This window comes from Protopterus annectens, chromosome 9.part0, assembly GCF_019279795.1.
Source record: "Protopterus annectens isolate FY-2018-M chromosome 9.part0, PAN1.0, whole genome shotgun sequence".
Lineage (NCBI taxonomy): Eukaryota > Metazoa > Chordata > Ceratodontiformes > Protopteridae > Protopterus > Protopterus annectens.
The window spans coordinates 1,735,060,348-1,735,083,531 of NC_056743.1; the positions used below are offsets into that span (position 1 = coordinate 1,735,060,348).

The 23,184-nt window shown below is 38.0% G+C and overlaps 1 protein-coding gene across 1 annotated transcript in view; it reads left to right on the forward strand.

Moving 5' to 3' along the window:
- The window catches only part of LOC122812233 (adhesion G protein-coupled receptor E2-like), a 1,024,993-nt gene that overhangs the window by 619,068 nt on the left and 382,741 nt on the right, over positions 1-23,184 (forward strand). Inside the window, exon 9 of the mRNA XM_044084590.1 lies at positions 11,129-11,220. The gene's annotated coding sequence lies outside the window, so the exon portion shown is untranslated. The remainder of the gene's footprint in view (positions 1-11,128; positions 11,221-23,184) is intronic.

The following is a 23,184-nucleotide window of genomic DNA, read 5'->3' on the forward strand; positions in this document are numbered from 1 at the left end:
TTGGGATATAAAATTAATGAAGATAAAACAAATTTTATAATGATAATCTATGAATCCAAACATGAATGCAGACATGATAAGATGTATTTAAGCATATATATTAAAAAGGATTTTGTTATAGTAGCTATGAGCATGTGGGAAAAGACAAAACAAAATATAATATTAAAATTGAGAAACTGGATGTTCTTACTTATGGATGCAGAGAGTAGGATACAAGCAGTGAGCATGTTTTTAGTCCCTTGAGTTTTATGTACTGGTCAGGCTTATTTTTAACTACCAGAGGGGATGTTGTGGATGATAATTAATAAAGAGTTGAAGGAATTTATTAGGGAGAGGAACAGGGCAAGAGTTAAGTGGGATAAGCTGACCATCCCAATAGAACAAGGTGGTTTAGGATTACCTGATTTGAAAGGATACTTTAGTTATTTGGTTAAGGCTCATATACATAACACAAACAGAAATTTAAATATCAAAGTGGAATGAGATGATAATAAAATGAGGGAAGTTTAAGAAATAAAATGTAGGATTTTGCATTCAGATTATTAAGGAGAACAGCAGCTGCCATGTATAATATTATATTCATAAAGCTGCAAAAATTATTCTAAGAAACTAAACCAACATGGAGAGGAGATTTTGCTTTTATAGATGGCTGCAAGTAGGGATATAGAAAATACGCAAGAGAGGCAGGAACATACTAGAGAAAATCTGTGAAGGAACCAGGAAATTGGGAACAAATAACTAGAGAGGCAATGATAATAGAGTGGGTTGATGCCAAGCAGAACTTTGGACTGCAGGTGAAAAACTGTCTTCCCTACCAGGAATGGACATAAGGATGTAGGCAAAGAGAAAGGATAGGAGAATAATAAGTGAAAGACCAAGTCTGACAGAGTTTTTAGTTGAGTCTAGAACAGAAGCTGTTTTTATAAAAGGGATAATTAGTAGGGCTCATAAAATATTGTATGATAATTATAAGAACAAATTAAACTAGATTAGAAAAAAATGGGAAGAGAAACTGGAAGGACATTTTATAAAGGAATGAATAGTGTTCTGTCTAAACACATTAAATCAGAAGGGACTTCACATAGCTTCACGTTTATGGTGATAGGCTGGTTGAAGTTAGATAGGAGAGAGGGTGATGTTAGAACTTATACAGAGTGTTTGGAGACAAAGTGAATTTTACTGTTAAGGGCTACATTTGATAAAGGGCTTAATGAGTATATACCTTTAAGATGAACCTTCAGGTCCCATGGTTTGAAGAGATGAGAGGGCTATTAAAACAAGTTGAAGTTGTTATGTTGTTAGATCTGATGAAGCACCTTGAAGATGTGAAAGCACTCATCTGTTTTAATTTGTTCTTATTTTATACAGTGTTTATACAGTGTTTTATTGTTCAGTAATTTGGATTAAAGTGTTTTTCTCCACTCTGCCTGGCTGTTTTGTCTACATTTTTAAATTATTTTACCAGCTATTCTACTTCTTTTTTTGCTGTTTTGCATTTTATAAAGGAACAATGGAATGCCATCTGTACAAGTATGCAAATAAGTCCAGAATGATTACAAGTTTTGTTTGAAAGTGTTTGCATGGGTATTTTTATACCCCGAGTCAACTTCAGAGAATGCTTTTCCTCAGATAGATGGCAAATGCTGGAGCATAATGGAAAAGAGAAAGGTAATTGTGAACATGTTTTGGGGAGTATTTTATCAGATTTTAAAAATTCCCTACAGAATACTCTGTCAGAAAAGGGGGGAACAAATGTCTGTAACTAAGGAAATTATTCTTTTGCACCAGGACAAAAGATCTGAATTGCTTAAAGATTCATAGATTGTTACTAGGCTATTGACCCAGTGGGTCTTACTAAGCCTAGCCACATTTTCCCAAAAGAATAACGACGCCCTATATCTGAATAGGACATTGAGGGACAAGCATTTATAAGCATTTACAAGATACCCAAAAAGGTGGAAAAAGTGCCTGAATTTGAACTAATAAACAAAAAATAAGGCACTGGAAGGTTCACCAGAATAAAATCCACCACTTTATTGAACACATGCTTTAAAAATCAATTGTAACACAAACAGAATGCTTTAACTGAATCACCTTGTTTTCATCAAAGTAACTTCTTCAAATAAGCATACCAACTACTACAACCCTTTTTATATAATCCCCAATAAATCAATCAGCAAATTGTTCACATTTAAAACCACAGTGACATTATTGAATACATAAAATGAAATGCAATGGTTAAAATCTCCTTCTTAAAACTATATAAAAATCACAATTATAAATGCACAATGAATGAATAACATATTTAAAACACGTAAAACAATGAGCATTAACTACAGATGAATAAAAATGTAAAAAAAATCATCATAAAAATGTTAGTAAAACTTGTGTCTTTCAGCTTTTCCCGGTTAGGGGTCGCCACAGCAGAACTCCGTCCGCTAATGATTGGCAGTAGATTTTTACATGCCGAGTTGCCAGCCCTGATGCACAACCTTTAATAAAGTTAAACCCATTCACATATGTCTCCACACAGAAGACGCTCTAGCTGAAAATCGAACAGGACAACGTCTTACTGTGAGGCGACATCGTTACCGCAGCACCACCACCACAGTTTCAAAAAAAAAAAAAATGTTAGTAAAACTAAAAACTTTAAAATGTCACATAGAGCTGCATTACAAACTATGAAACAGCACCATCTGCTGGGTAAAACCATAAAAAGCTGGACACCATATTCAAAGTTTAAATTGCATTTCATTTTATGTATTCAATAATGTCACACTGTGGTTTTAAATGTGAACAATTTGCTAATTGATTTATTGGGGATTATATAAAAAGGGTTGTAGTAGTTGGTATGCTCATCTGAAGAAGTTACTTTGACAAAAACACAGTGATTCAGTTAAAGAGTTCTGTTTGTGTTTGATTTTTACAGTGTGTGTTCAATAAAGTGACGGACTTTGGTGAACCTTCCAGTGCTTTATTTTTTTGTTTATCATTTCCAAGATGCCTCTGTCCATAAGGGACGTGAGTGCCAGGCCCAGTGCAAATTTCCTATTCCTCATTCACAGATGAACTCAGCTTCACATGGATGGGAAGCCTTTCCATAGGGCGGGCAGTCCCTAAGACACATATCTGCTTCTCCAGCATGTTCTGCTTAAGTCATACACAAAGTTCAAGTCCTTAGACTTTGTACTTCTTTTCCTGTTTGACTTAAAAATATGCAGGAATCTGGGGGTTGTGGATGCCTTATAAGCTGGACATAGATCCCCTCAATATATAGGAGACTGAGTAGATGGAAAGGGCTTTAAGGTTCTCCACATAAGGCAGGTTTGTTATGCCTTGTATTCTTTTTGTAATGAACCTCTGTGGTCACTCTAGTTGCTGCATATGTCTGGCCAGGTACATACCAAAGGGAGGATTGTACTGTATAATTGGTCTGATAAGAACAAAGTACAGTGGGATAATGACCTATCTGGACTTAGATGTCATGCTCTTACTTATAAATTGTGGAACATAAAAGGATTTTCTCACCACTCTGATGATCAAAACTAAGGCTACTGTCTACATTCATACTCAGATTCCTGACCACTGGGCCAACTCGTAGGGGCATGTTGCCAACATGGTAATTAGACGGGATGGTTTACTTCTCAAAGGGTACAAAGTTATGCATTTCTCAGCACTGAGTTTAAGACCATGGCTTTGACACCATTTGTTAGTCAGAGATAGGCCTTCTTGAAGAATGCTAGTGTCTATAGGGGAGTCGATGATAACCCCCAGTCTGCAAACTTGGCGCCATAAAACTTCAGTGATTGCTTCCAGTCCTATTTTGACCTCCTATGACCTATCTGTGAGCCAGTAGGCTATCCAGTGGATGATAAAAGGGTTTATACCTAATTTAGTGAACTTGTAAGTAATGCCTGAGTGAGGTATTGTATCATAAGTCTTGGCTAGGTTGAGGTAAGCTGTGTGCACAATATTGCCCTAATCCATTGTTTTGGTGACCCTCTCAAAGATGTCCACCAGACTTAATATGCATGGCCTTCCTTTAATAAAGACAAACTGTGGTAGGTTCAGCATTTGCAGGTTACCTTTGTCCTTATTTATCATGTCTATGATGATTCTTTCCATAATCTTACATATGGGACTGGTCAGTCTTATGGGCCTGTAATGCCCAGATCTGAGGCTGGACCTCCTTTGTGCAGGGAAATTACTGTAGCCATCTTCCATTCCTTGGGCACAAAACCTGACTGCAGCCTCCAGTTGAAAAGTGATTCAAGTGGACCAGACAGGCCATGTTTCATGCTGGTTAATAAGCATCTCAGGATGTTATCAGGGCCCATTGATGCAGTGTTTTTGGCCTTGGAAAGTATATTGAAGATCTATTCCCCATTAATGGTTGTGGAATTGTGGTATGTGTATTTCCTTTGGACTATTGGGGAGGTAGGGAGGTAGAATTTGAGCTGAATCTGTCAGTAGAAAGACACACAATTGGCTCGGGTTCAGTGTGAGTGATGCCATTTACAATACTTTCTGTGCATTGTTGTGTATTTACCCTGAGGTTAAGGACATAGCTGTAGAAAAATGTGTGGTTCTCCTTTGCCCGCGAAGCTATTTTGTTTTCAAATTTATCTTTTGAAGCATTAACCAACCCTCTTACCTGCCTTTTTACTTTGGTCGGGGGGGGGTTAGTATGTTGGGCTTTGTTCCTCCTACTCTTGGCCAAGATTTTGTTTTTACTTATTATACATAGTAAGTCCTTACTAAGTTTAATGATTTTGGCTGCCAAAAAAACAATTACTAGAAAAATAGAAATCAAAATCTAAAGCAACTTTAACTGAAGTACTGAATTTTGTAAAGGGAATAAAAGAACTAGCAGAGAAATCTTTAAACAGGGAAAGAAACAAATTACATAGAAGTAAAAGGAATTTTTAAGCCCAATGCACTGAGAATAATGTTCAGAAGGAGTTTTAAAGGAAGGCAGAAACTAAGAAAATGATGTGCTGGTGGAGTAAATAATTGTTAAAAAGAAAGAAAATGTATGTACTATATAATGCATGTATATACAAATATTAATATGGTTTGTTTTCTATTAATAAATGTGTGCTTATGTTTTAAGTGATAATTAAATGAGAATTAAAAAAAAAAACAGAACATGTTCTTTAGTAATGATGACAGGTAAGGGAATCTGAGAAGAGTGGTGTTGGAATAGGTGTTTCCTAGGTAAAATCAGCAGGGAACTTATTTGGACAGAGAGGTTTGGTCCAATTAAGGAAAGGTTCAGATATTTAATTTTTTTTTATGTTCATGCAGTATACAGTAAGGAGGAAATCATTCTATGTTGTGCAACTTATAACCAAAGTCCAAGGAAGTCATTATTCCACTGTATTCAGCATTCATCAGACCTATCATTGAGTCCAATATCCCCCTTTGGTATGTACCTAACCACTAACCAGGCATATTCTAAAACTGGAATGTCCACAGAAGTTCTTCACTAAAAGAATATAGGGCATAAGCAAAATGTCCTATGCAGACCGCCTCAAGGCATTATCTCTCCTACAGGCTTTTGAGGTTAGATCTATGCCTGGCATACAGGGCATTGGCAGACTGCACTCTGATGAACCTCCTGCACATCCACAAAACAAACAGCACTAGAATTACCCATTCTAAAGACTTAAATCTTGCCTCTAATATAAATAGGATCTGCTGGAAAGACAAGTATGTATTCCAGAGACTACCCTGTCTATGGAACAGGCTCTCCATCCATGTGAAGCAGAGTTCCTCCCTAACCGAATTCAAGTGCAACTTGGTCATTTGGATGGGCAACAGGAAATTTATACCTGGTTTGGCACCTATGTCTGTAATGGACACAGGCAAACTGTAAACTGTTCAGCTCCCAGGCCACTGCTTGTAAATGTTTCATCTCTCAAACTCCTGCTTACATTTATCAAGGATATCAGAACTTGTCAGAGATTTGGGATGCATGTCTAGGCTTAAAAAGGCCCCTGTGGTTTTTAACCTAATAAACACCTATGAACCTATGGGGTTCCTATAAGAATGACGAAAAATCAAAATCTCGAATGTTCATATGAGTGGAAATGCACGTAATTGAAATCAATATTGTGAGATCGCGGTACAGTGAAGATCGGAAAATTTGCCCTTTCCTCACTGTAGTGTGATCTTGAAGTTGGAATATATTTTTAGGGGGGTGTGGGTGGCACAGCCCCCCACTATAGCGACTTTGATTACCTGCATTTTCCCTCATCTGAGCATTCGTGATTTTGATTTTTCGTCTATGTAAAATAGACCCAACCTATGAGTGGTGTTTGTTAGTTTTCTACCATTTCTAAAAATGGATTGCAGTTATCCTTTTCTTCAGCAGGTTAGGCAACTTGTGTTCATGTGTTGCTTTACTGGAATATACAGTGCTTTTTATTTTCTTGATAACATTTTGTATATTATCCTCATTTTCAGGAGTTCTTGCCTTGCTGTAAAGTGTAAGGAGACTTTATATTTTTATAAAGCTTGTTAATACTGGTTGGCCATTGTAGGGGGGTTGCTTTTACATTTTCCATTGTATCTGGTTCTGGTTGGGACTGCTAGATCTATGCATTTGTCTAAGTGGGGATAAATCTCCATAGTGAAGTTGTCTGTTATGTCATTGTTAATGGTAGTGATGCCATGGGTAAACTTAGAGATTTCATTCTGTAATTGCCTAAAGTTCACTCTTTTGAAGTCTTATATATGAAGACATTGGTTGCTGAGAAGATGGTGATTTTGAGAGTAAATGTCACAAGTTTATGCTCTGGCTTAACTGGGGATGTAGAGAAGAGGGGAATGCAGCAGGTATAGGAAATACTAGTGAGAACTAGATGCAGAATATTTTGGCTTCTGGCTTTGCAAAATATTTGGTCCACAGACTCCTTATTTATCAAATCCCAAAAATTACCAGGCATACCCTACACTGGAAGTAAAGGTGCTCTGGTCTACGTCTGGGTAGTCACCTACGATTATGCAGTTATTGCTTACAATAAATTCTTCTTTCAAAGTTTCTAGGAATCTAATACAATCATTTTTAGATATGGGGGGATTCTGTAGTATTCTAATAGCTTTTCTTTTACATGGCAAATTGAAGTTCTGGGAGGTTGGTTTGTGGGTCTCTGGGTATCAGTCTAAATGAGATCTTGTCTTTGACAAATATGGAAACACTGCTGCAGTTTCCACCAGGCCTGAAGGCATGGTAAGTGCAGAGCCCAGGTATGGATGAAGTACTTTCTTTGCATGTAAACCAAGTCTCTGTAACTACACATACATGGACTCATTCCAGATACAGGAGTCAACTTCATATTGAAATGTATTGTGTTGGACAAAACCACCTTAATGTTGTCCAGTTTAGGGTTTTAAAAAGCTGGGATTCCATTAGATGGACTCTTCTTAAAAAGGAATTATGGGGGTAGCAAGGGCTTGAATGAGAGATGCAGGCCATCACTTACAAAACAAGTAGGACTACCTATTATCTCATCCAAGGCTAATAATTACTGGATCCCCCTGGAGTCACAGAAGTTGTTAAAACCAATTACCTTTTTTTTCTACCTAGGCATTCTTGATGAAGGAGGGATTCATTTAAGGACCGGACTTTTACCTGCATCTGTCTCTCACCTAGACAGTTCTGACATGTCTCTCTGTGTGTCCTTTATGGTTTTCTGCACCAACTCATTCACACCCAAATGGAAATCCACTATGTCTTAGTCATACTTATCTCACAAATGGGTCCTGGGTGGCCTTTTAATGTTTATGATCCTGGCAACCAAGCTACAACTTACAGTAACCCCATTCTTGTTCAATCTGATGAGTGGGGATTGGTATGCTGAACAATTAAGTCATTATTTACTAATAAATTCTAATTCGCAATAGTTCAGCATTGCCTTACTGTAAGCGACTGTGCTGAAGGTAACTTGTTGTTGGTGAGCAACGAGTTGAGATACTTCCATTGAGGCCTTCTCTTACAAGATCTGGTAATCTTTTGCAAGAATGTTTTTTTTTTTTTTTTTTTTTTTTCAATAATTTTTATTTTTATTTTTACATTAATAAATGTCACAAATAAAAACCATCTTACAACATGACTGTGTGCATATATACATACATATACACATACATACATACATATATATATATATATATATATATATATATATATATATATATATATATATATATATATATATATATATATATATATATAGTTTACTATTACAAACCGATGGTACACAAACATGACTCATACACTTAACACACCACAATCAACAAACAAAACACATTCAAGTCAAAAATCAATCTAGGAACGGTGTTAACATGGGTTGAGGTAGGTGTTCATATTATTCTGAACTACAAACATCTCCCTACAACCCTAACCCATGTTGAAACCCATTCCTAGATTGTTTGTTTGAGTTCACGATTATCAGTTTCGACCTTAACTCACTTATCCCATAACCCAAACACAATCAGTACCGACACTTACCTGACCGCTCCCTAATAGTAACTCATATGGTTTACTATTACAAAATCACTCTGCACACTTACCTGATAGTCGACAACCCTAACTCACTTAACCCAAAGTCAAAATCAATCTAGGAACGGTGTTAACATGAGTTGAGGTAGGTGTTCGTATTATTCAAAACTACAAACATCTCCCCTACCTTGACCCATGTTGATACCCATTCCTAGATTGTTTTTGTTCGATCTTCAGTTTCAACCTTCTGTTGTCTTCTGCGACAGTTGATCTTCTGGGGCACGATTTCTGTCGTAAACCATATATATATATATATATATATATATATATATATATATATATACATATACATACATACACACACACACACATATATACATACATACACATACCAGTGTATAACATTTTACTTTGTTCTCTTAGAAAGTGTAGTAGTGGTTTAAAAAAGTGTGCAAGCGTGGTGCTCACAATGTATTATTGTTTGTGAGAGGGGATGTCTCCATATTTTGAAGAAAATTCTAGCTGACCCAGACATATCCAACCTATTATGTGTTGGAGACATGGATGTAAAGAAATTTGTTTTGAGAGAAAAGCTTGAGAGTTGAATCTTGGGATGTGTCAAGAACTCATTATAATGGGTTTTGACTGGTGACCTAATCACAATTTTTTGTAGCACATGGAGCTTTATCTGCTCCATGTAATACCAATTACAGAAAAAGTATACGAGCACAAAGTGTTTTACTGCCTATTAAAGTGAAAGCTGGAAAATCGCTTAAGTCTGACAGACCAGGCAGAACTAATGGTTTTAAAAACTGTAAGACAATTCATTCTGACACACATTTGTGGCACAGTGAACTTCTAACAGGCTTAAAAAGCTTTTTTACCTCCTTCTGCTGATGTTCTTTGATGGTCAGCACTGACCGCTGTTAGTTCCCAGAGTGAGACCCAATATTAACAGCACTGAGTTCCTAAACAAGCTTCTGTTAATCTTCCCTAAGCACTTTTAAGACCGAGTCTTATACAGGGATATGTTTAACAAGTTTATATTTTCCTTGATCTTCGAGCATAATCAGTGTGTTCCATGTACTACCACTTTGTTTTTTCAACTGGAAATCAGTGCAAGCTTATTCATGTTTAGATTTATTAAACCGAAAATTCCATGGGTCTGCGCTGGAGCAACCACTCATTCTATGAAGAGTTGGTAGTGTATCTTAAAATAAAGTTTGCACTTTGACAGGGTGGCATAGATTTCAGAGTGCAATCATATTACTATATAACCTGTTGTAGACTGGACACTGTAAATTGAGATGATTGGAATCAAATTAACATTCTCTTGTCTGCTGTTTGAGTGGATTGATTTTTTTGTTATTACTTGAAAATAGACATTGTTATGTTTATTATATGACAGAATGAAAAGCAAACGTAGATAACCAGGTGTAAACAGATAAACATAGACATATGTCAATAGTCATTAAGGCATATGCATATATAAATAAGTTATGTAGGTATATCTATATATATATATATATATATATATATATATATATATATATATATATATAGGTATATGTCTACTGCAACTTTAGTTGACTTTTACAGTAAGAAACACAGTTTAATCACCGCAAACAGTCCACTTGGCAGTAATTGCAAAGGCACTAATATCCATAACTTGAAATTTATATTTCAGCGTTTGCAATTACCTCATGTATTCTTATACCTGATTTAAAAAATATGCTATTTTTCATTGTTAGTAGAAATAAACAGTAACCACAATCACACACACCCCGGCTTGCATGTATCTAAGATGTTGATTTTACAGCTCTGCTCCTACAACCTCCAACATGGGGGCTTTACCCCATGCCCTTTTATTTATATATACATAATAACTCTGGGGTCGCACAACCATACAGGTTAGTTTCACCACAGCATAGCCAACCACATCTTCCATCAATTAATAACACAGCTGACTAAAACTCACATTGGATTATCAGGTCAACTAAAAGCATAGTTAACCCATTCTGTTACATCCAGATAGATGTGTTATGGGACTAGTTACCATTATGGACACCTTCTCAGGAAACACAATCTATGACAGAGAGCCACTCAGTGTAGCAGCATCTTAAATGTTTTTTAAATATATTGCAGAGTTGATGAAGATGAGACACCAACATTTCTTATCACACACACTCAAAAATATGTGCACACATGAATACATGCATTATATTACTGTATCAGACTTGGAAAAATTATAGATTTCCATAACCTTTCTGATAAATGACTTGAGACAAATAGATACCTCTTAAAGACTGAAGATGCATAAGCATTTGAAGTAAGGAAGAATAAAGTTACGGCTATATGCTCTACTAACTGAAGATGTGTGAACATTTGAGGTTGGGAAGTATAAAGTGCTACCATATGTTCCACTAATACAAGGTTAGGTATCTAGGAGAGTGCTTTATAAAAATGAACCCCTAATCTGTTTTCATTTTGGCAATACCAGTAATGACAAAGCAGAGCATTAGTAAATGTTAGTGATAAGCATGCATGGTTTCATTTTTTTCATCTATCATAAGCTATTGCTTAAAATGTTCCTAGGTCTGTTGTAATATTTTTTTCTCTCTATAGGTGAATATATTTTTATTTATCAAAACTATTTACATGCTGCAACAACATTTTTCATCGCTCAACAAAGATGTGTCAACAATCAAGAACACAAAGTATGTAAATATAATATTTACAATCATTTTAGAAAAGGACCCTACTGTGTAAGATAATGAATTTAGTGGGAAATGTGTTCCCAATCTCTTTATAACTGCAGTCTGTGTGTATAACTCAGAAGCTTGCAAACGAAGATTAACAACATGACAGGAAAACAGGTTATGATGTATTTGTAGAGGTACATTAAGGTGAGAATTGGGGTGCTACTATAAGGTATAGTAGTATGTGCAGTGCAATTCTCTATGAATTGCCAACACTTATCTCAGTGAGATCGCCATTCACCAAAATAAACTGGTCAGGATTCTACCTAACAAATAAAATTATATGCAAATGTGTTTTCATGCTTTGATTACTGGGATGCCCAATGATTGCAGGCTCATTTTTAATAGAAGAATAGGGACAAACATCTCCAGCAAACGTTGTCACATATATAATAACATAGATTATCATGAACAAGTGATTGGATACCTGACCATAACCAAGTTGCTGTATGTTTGCAAAATGGTTGTCAAGAAATTTACCTCAGGAGTGGAGTGAATGAAAGCTTGAAAGTTGAATCATGACATCCATTTCAAGAACATAAAACTACTCGGTTATGACAAAGAGCTCTAATCATAATGGAATTTTACCTGACCTGCATAATAGGAGTTACAGAAAGAGAAAAAACATGCAGAAAAGTCAAATGTTTTACAGCTTTGAAAGCTATAATGACTGCATTTAGTACTGTCTTGCAAGTCTTTGTACAGTAAGGTTTAACTGTTCCAATGTACTGCAAGACATGAAACTGCAGAAATACAAAATATTTTACACTTTTGAAAGGTATAACACACTAAGTGCTGCCTCAAAGACAGTGACCAGAAATGAAATGTATCTGATTCTGTAACAACTTTAAAAGATGGAATAAATTTCATACACTGCACACAAAAAGAGAAGTGTTACATCCTGACGTATATCACAGCTTTCAAAACTGTCTGAGCTAATTGCTGCTGTTCTGTTGTGATTGTTTATGTTCTAGTGCAAATCTAGAGCATGACAATGCTGAAATGAGCTTAATAAACTTTGTTAAGCACCTTTATTATATCGGAATATTGCTTAACTTGGAGGGTTTTGATCAGTCTCTGATCTCATTATTATGTGTTCAAGACATGAATGCCAAAACATTCACCTCAGGATCAAAGCCCTAGAGATGAATCTTAGCATCCATGTCAAGGTGCATGCTTTTAATGTAGGTTTTAAACTATAACTACCACTTAAACCTGGTGATTGATCAGCGCTAAATGCTGAAATTCATCTATATTCAGCTTTTTTCTGTTTTTTTTTTTTTTTTGGATATATCACAACCCCTTACTATTTTCATCCTCTTTTTGTAATACTGAGAAACTAAAGAAATGACTCTCACCTTTTACAGACATGTTTATATAATGCATTAGTAGGTATTTTCCATTTTATATAGGATAAATGTTCACCTATACATTCTTTTAATGTTCTACTATATTTGATAATATATAAAGCATTACATATTTGGTATGTAGCAATATGCCCTATCTCTGGAATTCAATAAACTCCATGTAGACTTCTTTCAAAGCCTACATGGAGTTTATAGGTTTGTGCAAGGTTGCACGATGCGCAGCAGTACTTAGTGCATACCCATGCTGAGCACTGCATTCAAACATAAACAAGCAAGGTTTCGTGGCTGGCAACAGTGTTGGCAGCCAGGAAATGGTGTAAAGCAATACAGCTAGCAAACTTATTTACATCAGAGCAAACTGGGTTAGCGGGATTGTGCGGAATGCAACAGTGACCACCAGGGTTTATCATATATTAATGTATATGCTCAAAGGACGGTACAGGACAGTGTATACAGTGCAGGGAATTGTAGAATCCCATTCCAAGCAGTCTGTACAAGTTGTGTGAATGATCTGTAAGGGTGCAATGGCTGCCATAAATAAACAGTTATGGGAGGTGTTTTATTGAATAAGGACACAAAGATGAAGTTTAGGGATGAACACCGGGAAGGAGGAAAGGTGAAACATTGTAATGCACCACACACAAGGGCATGTAAAAAAAAGACAGTTGCAGCAGGAATACTTAGCACATCTCCATATGGCACAGTATGGACTGCACAGTGACAAGTGCATATTATGTGAATGTCAGGTAAGGTGACATTAGAGTGGAGATGTCTGAGTGATATAAGCATGCAGACATGAACAGTGGAGAAGACATCTATCAGGGATGTTATATACAACTGGGGTTGGGTGCATATTGTGAAGCTCTGCAAACTGATTTGCCTGAATATGTCTGTATTATCAGCAAAGGCTTCCAACAAGTGGTACACAATTACAGGCTCATGGCCAACAGTAAAACCAGCATGCATAATCATGGACACTATCTGAATAATACCACCAGTAATACCCATGTGTCTGACACATCATAAGTGATTCTGAGTTAACATAGATGGTTCTGCACCAACACACTTGTACAATTAGTATGACATGTCAGCAATCTATGAGTGTAATCAAGCATACTCTCCTGAAAACTAACATTGCTGAAGATGTGAGGAGAGACACTTGGCATTATGATCACTACAGGTTAGTTGACTGCTGTGCATGGCAGATATATATATATATATATATATATATATATATGGGTCTACTTCATAACATTAACATTATATATATATATATATATATATATATATATATATATATATATATATGGATTCACTAGACAATGTTGAAATACTGAAATGTCGAATTTCAGTATTTCGAGACTGAATAGTCAAATGCCCACATACCCGAACACTCAAAACCACTAATAGTACAATCGTGACCACACACACACACACACACACACACACACACACACACACACACACACACACACACACACACACACACACACATACACCTACCTAACTACATTAAAACAAACAAAACAACACACAGAAACACAACATAACACACACACACACACACACACACACACACACACACACACACACACCTAACAACACACACAAACACAACATAACACACACACACACACACACCTACCCTACCTGTAAGCAGGGGCAAGCCCCCCAGTAACCCCCATGTGGGGGGCTGCACCCCTCACCCCCCCTTACTTATATATACTAACTCTGAGGTCGCATTAAACACACAAACACACAAAAAACACCACTACACACACTCACACAAACTAAAATCCCTAGTCAATACCATTACACAAACATCACTTACTTGAAACCCCAGATAACTCCACAAACCACACAGCCCATCACAAACGCGACACCATGATACCAGATTCGATATTTCTGCATTCGACATAGTGCAGTTTTGCGTAACTTCACTTTTGAGTATTCAGTCTCGAAGATTTCAGTACTTCGAGATTCTTAGTGTATCCATATGTATATATATATATATATATATATATATATATATATATATATATATATATTGTTTGTGTCTTCGCTTTCCCGTTAGGGGTCGCCACAGCGGAACTCCAGTCTGCTAATGATTGGCAGTAGAGTTTTACGTGCAGGCTTGCTGGGGCTAACGCACAGCCTTCAACGAAGGAACACCCGTTCACGCATGTCACCACACAGAAGATGCTGTAACTGAGAACCAAACGGGCAACGTCTAACTGTGAGGCGACAACGCTAACGCAGCACCACCACCATAGTATATACACACACACATATATATATATATATATATATATATATATATATATATATATATATATATAGCACAACCTGCACTGTCATGAATGTAAACCATACCATCAATGATGTTAAACAGCTATGTATGTACTGAGTGCATCACTGAAAGGTGGTATTACACCTTGATGGGGGGGGTTCTGTGCCATCAGGCAGTAATGCTTATGCAGCAAAACTAATAGCTAGGTATGCACACATAGATGAGTAACAGTTCACAGTGGCAAAGGTGGTACACTTCAGTTACACATCACTGGAACATGTGTAGGAAGGGACATGAGGAAGGGTGCATTGTACTCGGGTATTGGTGCAGTGAAGGCTGGGAACTATGAAGGTATTATGGAATTTCTTGTGGATGTCCTGTACACACTCAGTAGCTGTGTTGCATAGAAGGGAGTACTCAACAATGTGGGCACATGTTGATGGACATTCCACATACCATATATCCCAAGACACAGACCACATTACAACTGGTCTGCTGATAGGGTGTGACATTTACGTGATCCTTGGTTTGTGCATTTGTTTGCATAACAAAACAAATCCCCGCATGCTTGTTTTTTTAATCTCGTGTGTTGACATGACTATGGCAGCAATCTTTGGTGTGTGTTGATACTGTCTGTATTATACCAATATCACAGTTGGAATCAGTGATTATCCACAATCTGTAGTTCTCCAAACAGATGTTGGGACACAGGATGCGTATGTCATTCTTGATGTCTGTAATTTAAATCATGGACAGGAAAGGGCCTAGCAGACAGCCCTGATCTATGGACTTGGTCACTGGATAAGAGATATAGGTCACTTCACACACTCTTGCATATTTACGTACCTATATCATTGTTCTACCCACTTGGTGATATATGTGTTGATGGCCGCATCTGTCTGTGTGGAGTGACTACCTTGACTTGTGTCAACTGCCTTGTCATCCTGCATAATGTTCATGAGCTCTTTGAGGACATCTGACAGGTGTAACAGACATATATGTAGTATCAACAACTCACACATGTCTGTTGCACACAGTCAGGATATTTTTAGTGTCCATTTAGAAAAGGTCCAAGATGACATGTTGGTCTGCCTCATAGATCAGGAGAGTCAGGATGTGTCTATACATGCATGCATCAGGTGCTGTCACCACCCCCTCATATGGATGCATGTTGATGTACACCCTTCTATGGGAACATAGTCCATCTGGTGGGTTTTTTAAAGTGTGCATCAAACCATGTCAGGTAGGTATATTTTCTGAGTCACACTATAGGTGATCTGTGATGTTGGGACAGCCCATTTATTCAGTGTGATAGGCCTGCATGAAGGTAAGACAGTGCATACTGCCTATCTTGAGCTGTCCTATGGTTTGGATGCAATCTCCCACTCAAGTATCATTAACAAATTCTACCAGCTGGCAATTAACACTTACATTAGTTGACCATTAACCACTGTCTTCACAGGCAGACCACATACTGTGAAAGATTGTGAGTCAACCTCTAACATTAGAGCTATCACCATTGTTGTATCTCAAGGATCTGTGCTGTGCTCTATACTGTTTGGAATCTATTTCTCAACAGTCCAGGCTGCAGAATATGACCTGTATCTTATCAAATTTGTTGATTCATGCATATTGGTTGCAATAATTCAGTCCACCAGTGATGGTACTTTACTACAACAGGGGTTAACATACACAAATTATTGGTGTCAAAACCTCACAGTCTATGAATAAATACAGAATGTGTCAGGATTTGGGCTTTATGTAAAGTGAAATTTCCTGGTAAGTACACCATTGATAACACTCCCCCCATACAGTGGTGCAAGATCTAGGAACACATGTAGATAGCAATCTGAACTTTGACCAAGTGTACACATTGGTATGGGAAGGCTACATCATGCACCTCAGAAGTCAGTCCATTGTATCCACATCTGAGGATGTTGTAACAGCACTGTACTCAAACCTCATCAGAACACTAACAGAGTATAATGTTTCCTTTTGCATGTACCTCACCAGACACCTGCAGCAGCTGGACAGACCACTGTGGTTTCACACCAAGAAAATACAGGTCCTATAAGTCATGCAGTGAGGTACATGGATAGACTGAAAACACTGTTTCTGAAATCTGTATTGGAAAGGATGAGGTGACTTGTGCCTAGACTATAGCCCATCTCTGACCCTGCCCTGACTTGTATACTGCACATCTGCAAATCAGCAGAGTTTGGTGAGAAGAAGATGGTAAAAGCAATGTCCCACATGCTGCTGTAGAATGTTTTCTCTAATGTGAAGCAAGTGCACAAAAGTACGCAAAGTTGAACACAGTAAGAACAGAACCCCTGCCTATCTAAGTACACAGACTGCAGTATACTGTACTTTATGCAAGTGACACAGCACAACTCTGACTTTTACAAGGCTGCAGGCCAACCTCTACTGGATGATATCAAAAGAGGATGTTAGAGAGAAGACATTGCGAGGCCTGCATGAAATGGATGTGTAGGCATGTGCAAATATCAAAATACTATCAATCCATGGGATTGGGCAGTAAATGTAGGATACACACTTCTGTTGTTCTGGCTAGGTAACACATGGTTGACTGCAACGAGAACATAACTCCTACCTATCTAGGTGCATGGATTACAATACACAGTACTTTATGCAAATGTACTGGCACAAGTCTGAATCTTATAAGGCTGCAGACCAACTTATAGTGGATAACATCAGCAGGCAATATTAGAGAGAAGATGTTGGGAGGCCTGCATAGGTTCATAGCTTCATAGAGTCACAGGAGGTTATTAGGCTAATGGCCTTATGGTGTTTACAAGCCTAGCTGTGTAAAAACACAAGTACCCTTATTGAGCATTGTTAGTTGGTCATTGTCAGCAGACCAATTTTGTGATCAGAACTGACTGCCCCTGTCCATGAGGGCAGCTGCCACCTCAAGGGTGAATTTTCAGTCACCCATCTAGTTGTGAAGGTTGTGCTTGAATATGGTCATTGAGGAACACTGCTTGGCATGCAGTTTGAGCCAATCACAGAGGAGTAGCAATTGCTGGGAGATATAGCTGTCTCTCCAGCATGTTCTGTTTATCTCACAGGCTAGGTTGAAATCCCTGTAGCAAGTTATTCTTGCCCAATTTGATTTTGAGACTGCTCTGTAGGCTAGGTATAGGTCACATCTCAGCAGCCTGCATGATACTGAGTACAGTGACAGGCCTTACAGTCTTTCCATGTATGTCATGTTTTGGAAGCCGTGGATTCTCCAGGTCATAAACCTCTGTGCTTTCTCCAGTTGCTGCAGATGTCTGGTGAGGTGCAGACAGAAGGGAGCATTGTACTCAATTATTAATCTGATAAGGGTCGAGTACAGTGGTGCTACTACCTTCTTGGTCTTAGATGTGATGCCCTTAGTTATGAAGTGTGCAATGAAGAAATGTGTGTCTGACCACTATGGACACATAATGATTGAAGTGTAGATTGCTATCAACATGTTTTCCCAAGTCTCACAACACTGTGTTTGAGCTTATAGCAGTGCTATGTATATCATAATTGGCAGAGGAACTTCATTGTCAAAGAGGACAATAAAGCTTTTTTGCTTTAAGGTTCAGTCTGTGAGTGTGGCACCAATCATTTGTCTGTGACAGCTCTTTCTGTAATATGTTAACATTGTTGGAGGACTCAATATGAGTGTGCCCAGTTGACAGTCATCTGCAAACTTGGTAAGCCATAGGCCATCTACCTTTGCCTGGATATCAGAGAACTATTTTCCAAACAGTTGAGAACCCAGCACAGATTATTGTGGTATTCCACTGGTAATTGGTCTAGTGGTGGAGGTGCACTGCCCAACTTTGACAGTATGCATTCTGTTGGTGAGCCAGTTGGCTATCCATGTAGTAATGCATGGGTTAATCCTTAAGTGGTAGATTTTCTCTATGATATTGAATGGGGGATTGTGTTAAAGGGCTGGGATAAGTACACATCGGTGGCATGTCCTGTTATCCCTCATCTAGGTGTTTGAGGTCATTATCAAAGAAGTCCACTAGGTTTACTAAGCAAGATCTACCCTTGACAGAATCAAAATGAGTTGGGTTAAGTGTGTGGAAGGTCGCCTATGTCCCTATGGATAAGGTCCGTGATAACTCCTTCCATGCCCTTGCAGATAAAGCTGTTTAGCCTTTTGAGTCAATAGTTCTACTTCTTCATGTTACTAGATTGATGTGCATTGCATATCAGACAACATATTAATGTATGTAGTGCAATTGATATACATTTGGAAAAAGTACTAGTACACCAGGGTTGCAGTGCTTGAAGGAGGAGGCAACACATGGCTGTAGTGTAAATATGTGATATACTGCTAGATAGGGCCTTCAGTTTGCTATGTTTTCACATGTAATTTCATGTCATAAACAGGAAATGGACAGTAAACTGCAGTAATACATAATAATCTTTAGTTCTCCGTATTGCAGTGAGCAGCAGGTTTGTTAGGCAGTTAGTAAAGAGTTTGTGCATGCAAGATACACATTTTCATTAATTTTTCTCTGTTTGCATGTTGTGTGCAAAGATGAGCCACATTCCTAGACATCCATGTTAGCACATTAAGCAGTGCACAAATGTGAGCTGCATTGCTAAACTCTGAGAGTTAGTATTGAGTGTATGACTTAACTGACTGTGTGGCAGCAGATGTAAATGCACTGACACATTTTTTTTTTGGAGCCCAGATGATGCTGGGTTCAAATTCACATGTATTTAATATTTTTAAATAAACAGCAGTATACTGCAAGGGCACTAATTCTTTATAATGCTTGTGTTGTTGTGTATTGGCATAGTCCAGCAGGTTTAAGTGATGATAACTGCAGAACTGCACCTCAGTCACTGCTGCTTGGCATTGCCACACAATGCCTAATTCTGCACAAGCTTAGAGGCCAAAACATGAAGGGATCCATTGCTTTTTTCTGCTACATATGTGTGTTGTGTGTGAGTCTATTTTTTACATAATTAAAGGTGTTAAAACGGGGTAGATAGGAAAGTGGTGAAATGGGAAGCAAGCAGGGATAAAAACAAATGGAAAGCAATACATGAATGTGCAGGAGGGAGGTAGGAAAGAACCATAGCTATCCATTTTTTCAACAGTAAAACTGATCTGCAGAATATTATTTGAACTTGGACTGTCACCTCCAGAGAGATGGGTGACAACAATGTAATCACTTTGTATAGTCAATTGGACCAAATCAAGTGTGTCAAGTGGACAAGTGTATGAAATAGAGAGCTATGTATGGGACAGTGGGGTCTTTTTTTTTTTTTTTGTATTGTTTTGTTTGTGGGACAGGTGCCTATTTTTATTTTATTTTTTTGAAATTCAGTAAGAGAGGACTGCTGGGTAAGGGACTTAGGTATGTCTGGGTTAGGTAAGTTGTGCAGGTGAGGCAGAAAATGCAAACAAACAAGAGAAGAGACAGGGATGGTGAGGGACACAAAAGGATGACAGATACCATGATTGAGGTGAGGGAGGGAACAATGCAGGCTCGTGACCTTCAAGCTTGGAGACAGTGAGAATTAAGTCCTTACTGACTGGACTGTCATCACTTTCCCCTAACTCCACTGGTGGGTGGAGTGCTTTACATCTTCTCCTCCTTTGGACCATGAGGAGAGCAACCTCTTCATCTGGTCCAGGTATATACCAATGGTGTGGTGCACATCCCTACTCACCAACCCTGACAATTCCTGGCAGGTGATAAAATCACCATTTCCACCATTGCTCGTAGAGGGTACCAATTCACCAGCTTCTGGAGCCATACTTCCTGAAGGTGCAGATAGTGCAGGGCAGCAGAGGCAGTGCTGCCAGGTTGGTTCCCAGACATGCTGGGCATCGGTGTTGGAGCTGGTGGAGTGGCGGCAGGCTGATCCAATGGGGCTGGCCTACCTCATTGTATTGTGTAGCATTTAGTGATGTGGTACACATGTATGACATGGAGATATTTTAACAACACAATAGAAAATAAAAAAAGAGAGATAAGGGCTGGGGAGAGAGAAAAACACAGATAAAATGATTACCATCATATGTGACATACAATGCATTAACACAATTATACTATTCTTTTATATGAAGTATTACGTTTAAGTATATGTCCTAAAAGATACACACTATAATGCAGACTGCTGAAAGTAATCATTGAAATGTGTATATATTGCACATATGCATGTTCCAAGTATACAGATTATAGTTTACAGCAGGAATTTTGTGCCATTGGAATACAGTTTTTAATGTAATGTAAACATTATTGAAGAAACAATAGTGTGGTACAGTTGTGAATCATGGTATGTGAACCCACAACCTCTGATTACAGTCTAATGTTTGACTCCTACAATTGATTTGTGCTACAGACTAATGTATGCATGTTTGCTTTTACAGTTGGAATATGTAAGGTCAATTTAATACCACTGTATAAAACACCCTAGATGCTAACTTTAACATTTTAAGCTACAATCACACTTCTCTTCTGCTGTATACATACCCCTTGCTTGTCTAAGCCTCCCCAGTCAAGCAGCATGAGCCAACCTAATGAAGTTATGCTTGGTGGCAAATGGGAAAGAACATAAAAGAACAGAAGAGCATTATGTATACCAATCTTGCCTGTATTTAGCTTTCTTAGTCTTACAAGTACTCACTTATTGATATACTGACACAGCTGTGGGATATCCACAGTGTCAAACTCCTAAACCAATGGTTAAGATTATCCTTTTTCTGCCTGTCTAGGTCATTAGAATGATGGCTACACTGCTTTCCAGTGCATGGGATAGCAGTGACACCGAATACCACCTGGGCCAAACTATTCCATGCCTCATACTTGTACTGGGAGCCAGAATGGTATCCGTGCAGAAGCCTTTGGCTGTGACTCTTTACTAGGAGTCCAATAAATATTCTGGACACTCCACTTCTGTCGTCTAAACTGGGCATCTTCCCTTCTAGTGCCAGTCATGTCTATCAGCTGAACTAGAACAATGAAAACTGATGGATCCTTGCCAATTCCTGTTATCATGTTTACTGGTAGTGCACAAATTAGAGAAATAACGCCGACTGCATTTACAAGGTGTTAAACAGAGAACAGCCATTCCAAGAAGGGAGGAATTACGTAATTGACACTGGAAGGTTAATCTAATACCTGCCTTAGTTTGAGGGGTGTCTACTAATGTAGGCTGGAAATATATATTGGACTTGGATGGTAACTGTTAGGTGTGTTAAGTTTGCAGACATGCACCGGGGGCATAAATGTAATGACCTCGCACATTTGTTTTTGCATTTATACACTGTGGAAGATTGAGTTTTACTCTGTGGAATAAGGGGAGAAACATTTTCTTCTACATTGTTGATTTCCTGTCTTTGCCATAGAAGAAGTGCTGCTCTGACATAGTCAGGAATCTTACATAACTACAGGTGACACTTTCAGCTGTTACACATGTATGTTTGTGACCTGACAAAGTTATTTGATATAAATCCAGTTGTGTATGTATCTCATGTAATTGTGAAGGCCATGCAAGTCCAGATAGCAGAATTATACCTACAGAAATGTAGACAGTATACCCTCAGTCATACACGTGAAAACACAGTAATAGTGTCTCATCCCTCATACATGTAATTCATATCAGCCTCACTATCTAAAGTATCTAAATATCTAAATTATTATAAGTGAGAGTGAATATAATGGGAAGTGGAACAGCAGTAAAAGTGTATGACCTACACAACCTGTTGCCACAAGAATGTTGAAATTACACATCTGTTTTTTAGTTCATTGCTATAAACTTAACTGTCACAACAGTAAAAAAAGATTGCACGTCCTGTACTAGAACCCAGGACTATCTGTATTCCTGTCCTACACTTGACACCTGCTGCACAGGCCTAGTTATGGGATGTTTCCTAATTTCATAATCATTGTAAAGGACTCTGTGTTAGTGGCCATGCAACACCAGTCAGCATCTTTGCACGGTTCACAAAAGAATTAATTGAATGTGTCTGGGTTCAATTATTGGCTGTCTGAGTCCTGTCTGCAGGTGTTCTGTCTGCTCTCTGGGTGGGCCACTAGTCCAGTTTGCACACTGCTTCATGTCACACAAATGAGATAAGCACAGCCAAACCTGACATTCATTTCCTCCATTTCCTGTGTTTGTGTGATATGCAGCTTAATGTAAACACTGGTTCCAACAAAAAAAAAAAAAAAGGAAAAAGTATTTGAAATGAAGAAAAGCAGTCTATGACATACATACTACAAAATGTTA